The sequence below is a fragment of the Pteropus vampyrus genome, unplaced genomic scaffold (assembly GCF_000151845.1).
Source record: "Pteropus vampyrus isolate Shadow unplaced genomic scaffold, Pvam_2.0 Scaffold190, whole genome shotgun sequence".
NCBI classification, from domain to species: domain Eukaryota; kingdom Metazoa; phylum Chordata; class Mammalia; order Chiroptera; family Pteropodidae; genus Pteropus; species Pteropus vampyrus.
In genome coordinates, this window is record NW_011888971.1 from 531922 (window position 1) to 537850 (window position 5929).

Consider the following 5929-nt stretch of genomic DNA (forward strand, 5'->3'; position numbering starts at 1 on the left):
CGTTTCGAATTTAAAATGAACTCAGGAGCCGGTAGCAAACCCCTCGGGGGAGGAGCGAGCTCCTACCTGTGGCCAGGTAGATGGTGTGGACGAGCGCGTCCCGGCCCTGCACCACGTCGACGGCCACGTGGGAAAAGCGGCTGTCGTCTTCCATGAAGGCGGGCACTGCGGTCACCAGCTGCGCCACCTCGTGCGTCAAAATGAACTTCAGAGCGTCCTGCAGATTTCGCTCCATCAGGTTCAAGTACAGGCCCTGGTCCACCGTGCCGCACTGCGGGAGAGAACAGGCCGTTACTGGAACCGGCCCCTGGTCACCCACTGACGCTGGCCACCCAGCCGGGGGCTGACTGGGAAACTGGACGGCTGAAGCGAGCAACCTGCCGCCTTCTCCTTCTCCCCCAAGTCCCCTTCCTCCGACCCCTCTCATTTTAGATTTCGACTCATCGTTCTGGAGGATCTCTCGACTCCATCATAAAAAAAAAAATGATCAGAAGGGGAAAAATAGAGAGTGGACGTTATTGTTGACTTTAATTTGAATAGCACACACATAAAAATGCCTCAGCATATTTTAAGTCACTTGGGAACTGTCTAAACGCATATTATTTTATCTGTCTGATAAATCAGGTACCCAAATTGAAAATGCAGCAGTCAAGAATATAATAGAGATTCATTACTTTCCTTATTGGAGCAGTGGGTCTATAAGGCTGTGAAGAGAGGATTATGCTAGCTCGTCTGACGAGCATGTAATATTGTTGTAATATTATTCATATGGGCTATAAAAAAATCTATGCTTGCCTTATTGTCTTATGCTGTTTTCCCAAGGTAAAGGAATTAATACACTTACAAAACATCTGAGAAATATCATGCCAAATTTTGCTTAGACAGAAGGAGGACAGAAGGGGGACAAAGAGGAATTAAGTAAAAACATGAGTAGGGAAGTGGCATCGACAATGGAACTCCCCTCCCCCGCCCCGAAATTGCAGAGAATTTATTTAGAGTTGTGTTGCAGTGTATCGTGCATGATGAATTCTGGCAAAAAGAAACTAAAATGATATAGGAAATAAGGCTAAGCTTTCCCAGAGCAGAGGACTAAATTAGGAAAGCACAGGCCTTCTACAATTTATTTTCATAAGCTCTGGATCCTGGTACAAATAATGACTGATACTTATCAGAATTTCCTATAAATTGGTTTGATAGAAATGAATTTCCTTGTCTATAACCATACGAAACTACCATTTATAACATGCTATTCTAATACTTGCTTTTGATAATGGACTACAGGTGTAAAAGTATAACGCTTTTCAAAAGTAGAAATATGTGTAGCATTTGATATAATGCCCTGCATGTCACAAAATGAGAAGAAAAACTTAAGAATTCTAGAATGTTGGAGCTAAATGGAATTTATCTGCCATGTCCAAAACCTGATTTATGTCGAAATCGTCCTATGGCACCCCACCAGTCAGAGGAAGAGGCTTTATGAGATTAGATGAAAGGTGCTGTCTTGTACCTCGTTCTGGTGGCTGATTGTCAAGCTGCAGGTCATATATTAGGGGACTGGGTTGTGTCTCAGGGATTACGTCCTAAGCAAGAGGACAAAAAAAGAAAAAAAATTCCATAGGTATTGCTCTCATTTCGCTTAAAATTCATAATAGTTGATGTGATAACAATCCCTTAAAGCTATAGAGTTGTTGATATCCAGATTTTAATGAAAAAATGTAAGACTTTTATTTTGTTCTCCTGATTGTTTCTACATGCACGAGATGCATCCTGGTTCCGGCTTCACTGGATTTGGTAAAGTCTAGTTTCCACTGAATACGCCCATGGTCGCCCAAACACACACGTCAAGATTAACAGAATTTAATCGCACCCGTTAGGCACCTAATTCCTCGCTTCCTCCCATCTTGCCTCAAACATGCATGAGTCTGGGTGGAGAAAGACAAATCCTTTCAGTTACTCCTTCAACAACAGCCCACTCACCTGTTTGACCAGGTAAGTTGTCTTATTGCACCGTTTTAATTCAGCTAAGATTTGTGAAAACTAAAACGGTACAGAATATCCCACACGCAGACATGTAATGGCCGGGTCTGAATCTTCTTTTTTTAATTTTTTTTCTGTTATTTTTTTATAATGAAGCTCAGAGTTTGTATTACTATCGTATTACTGCACAGTTTTAAGGCGTTTTATATAATAATTCCTAACCTGTAATTAATACATAGAGTGAATAGTTCATGATTGTTTCATTGATGTGTCTGTACTTATAAAAAGTGGTAAAATATCGCTCCTAACCACTCTTTTTTTCCTGCACCTAAATCCCTTTTCTATTTCTCTAATGAATTTGAAAATTCTAGTGTATAAAGGCTACAGACATTTCCAGATGCTGATAAACAGATGACACCTGAAAAAAAAGCAAGAGTAAAGAAAAGAAAGATGTAATCACTTATTAATGCTAATTATTGCCAAAACAAGCACTTTACACATTTCCGATGGAGGGATCCTTAGAGTAAAACTCATCACCACTACATACCAGTCAAGACGGTATCATGAATATATGAGCATACATATGGTAGCATAACTGGCTCGTCTTGGCAAACCAAAAGAAATGGATAGACACGCATTTTACATAAATTTTCCTAGCAATAGCTGATATGAAATCCATCATCACCAATCTGTCTCTTATTAGTAGCTGAGGGGATAATGTGGCCTTGCTTTTTTAATTGTTAAACTTTTCATTTGGAGATCATTGTAGAACACACAGTCCTAAGAAATAATAACAGAGAGATTCCATGTACCGTTTAACCAGTGGTAACGTCTGGAAAAAACTATGGTACAACATCACAGCCAGAATATTGACACCGATACAGCCCAAAGGCAGAACAGGTTCGCACCACGAGGATCCCCGCTGCTGGCCTTTCACAGCCGCCAACCCCACCCCCAATCCCACCCCAACCCCTAGCGACACCGATCTGTTCTGTGTTTCTATAATTTTTGTTATTTCAAGAATATTATATAAAAGGAATCTTGCAGCATATAACTTTTGGGATTTTTTTTTTCAGTCAAATAATTTCTGCAGATCCCTGTTGATCAGTGTATCAGCAGTTCATGCCTTTTACTGCAGAGTAGGATTCATGGGGTAAATGCTCAGGCACGAAGTTGCTGAGCTGTATGACAGTTACAAGTTTAGTTTTATACAAATCTGCCAGACTGAGACTACTTCCTCCCACAAAGAGACACCCTATATCCAGTAGAGGGAAACCCTTTCCACTTCACCAGGCAGCCCATCAGGAACGAGAGAGGAATCCAAAGGTATCCCATAAACCACACCGATCGAAGTAACACCATTAACACAATAAAAAGTTATCACTGGAGTGGCGGCCCTCGAAAGTGTCCAACGCCTGCATGCTAAATCTAAAAAGAGTGGATGCATACAAAATAAAACATCTAAATAATACCTGAGTCTCCTAACATGATAGGCGAAATGTCTAGGATACAATCAAAATTCACCTGTCATACCAGAACCAAGAAAATCACAACTCGAATGGAAAAAAAAAACTCAATCAGCTGACAACAATACTACAATGCTAAGATAAATCCCACGTCGGAATTACCCAACAAGGATTTAAAAGCAGCTGTCGTAACAATACTTGCACGGTCGATTACGCATTCTCTGGAAACAAGTAAAAAGATAGACAAACCCCATCAACAAAACAGGTCACAAAAAAGAACCAAATGGAAATTACAGATCTGAAAAAAATGCAATACCAGTAAGATATTGTGAGTTATGAGAACTATGACTGTATTAGTTCATTCAGATGATCAAAATACATTTCTGGGATACATTTGGTCTTCATTTACCGTGCCTGGCTCACAGCTCCCAAACCTTCTGCAATTCCTAAGCGAGGGGAGCAACAGCAGTCTCTCTTATGTTAAAGAGATGACTTTAGGACCCCACCCAACTCTATGATTAGAGAAAGAAGTAACAGTCACTCATTTAGCAATAGGAAAGAGTGTTTTGTATTCTGTGACTGTCTTTGTCAGTCCTGACTACTGTAACAGAATAGCACAGGCCGGGCGTCTTATTAACAACAGAAATGTATTCCTCACAGTTTTGGAGCCTGCAAGTCCAAGATCAAAGGGGCCAGCATGGTCAGGTTCTGGTGAGGGCCCTCTTCTATGTTGCAGACACCTGACTTCTTGCATCCTCACGAAGAGAATGCGAGAGCTCTCTAGGGTCTCTTTATAAGGGCACTAATTCTACTCACAAGGACTCCAACTTCACGAACTTAAAACCTCCCAAAGACCCAGCTCCTTGTAGCTTTGCACTGCAGGTGAGGATTTCGACATGTGAATTGGGAGCAGGGGAAGCACAAATATTTAATCCATAACAGGGACCTTGTTTTTGTCTCATGTTATCACAGCCTCAGGGTAAGTCAGTTTTCTATGAGACCGTTTATGTCCAACAAGAGAATGACATGGCCCAGCTGTGGGTGACAGGCCAGCTTCCAGAGGTCAGGAGCTGCTCTCTCTCTCTTTCTTTCTTCTTTTCTCAGATGTTCCTTGGGTAACATTCTGTCGGACAGTATATGCACTGAGCCTTTCTATGCCTTTACAAGCACGGTTGTCTCTTAGATCTATTTTTTTAAATTCTAACAACTAGATCTGATTCTTATTGTTTTCTCTAAGAGTATTCCATTTAATAAGCAAGTGAGTAAATTTTACAGTGTAATTAGAATAATGATAGCGACGACCTTGGGTATTCAAAATGACTGAAAAAGTGCAGACAGCAACAATACCCGTTAGAACACATTTTCAGGGATAATTAGGTATCTGTTGGGGCAACTGATATGCTCCGTTAGGTTGAGCTGAATTGTACCAATTGACATATAATTAATAGAACAATTAAAACACATTGGACTGCAAAAAGTGCCAGTAATTTTAGAGTGAGACACTCGTAAACACTCACCTAGAATAAAATACAGAATGGGACGTCATTGTCTGAACCCATGCCATCTGACCCAAAGCCCCCACATCTTAAATACGCAAAACACATGGGAAGCAAAGAGGGCACAGATTATGCTAACAGTGCTCAAGAACACAATTTGGATGTTTCTACGATAGCTTGAGATCCCAAACTGGCAGGTTTAGACGTGGGGTCCCTAAACTGCATGTGGTGTGGCGAGCAGGTTTTTACAGGGATTGGCTGAGAAAAGCTGTAGGACCGACTGTGGGGAGAGAAGAATGTCCAGATGGAACTGAATTTCCGTGCTCTAAGAGCTCTGGGGAATGTCATAGAAAAAGCAAAAGGAAGGGGCAATGACTCAAGGGCTTATGAAACAAGAATATTGTTGGAGAGCATGCGACCTGGCTCCAGACATGGAGCTTCAAATAGCACCCGCCATGACCTTGACGCGATGAGCACTTGGTGTGTCTGCTGCGTGTTTGTTGTCCACTGCACTAAACCATCTGCCACTCCGCCTTCGCAAGGATCACTGTCCTTCCACAGAAATGCCTCCTCTGATGGTTCCAAACCTCTCGAATCTTTCCTGTGTCCCCAAATTATTTTTATGATGTTCGTAACCAAGTATTTTTTAATAGAAGTGTTTAAATAAATAAGCAAACAAGAAAAGAGCATGTTTGAATACCTACAGGCCACTTTAGTCAAGGAACCAGACGATGTTTGGGAACACCTGTGCTCTCCTGCAGTGTGGCCTTTTAGGACAGTGACTGGCCTGTGTGTGACCTGCTATCATATGACTGTTTCTTAAAAAACAGGGCTTTCTTAAACTAAGTCAGCAGTATCTTATCCATTTTCAAAGGCAGAAAGGAAGAGAAATAATATTGAAACCCACCACTGTACCATAGAGGCTTCAGATAGCAAATATCTCCATAGGCCTTCACTTACAAATACAGTCGGGGTGGGAGGATGGGGCTG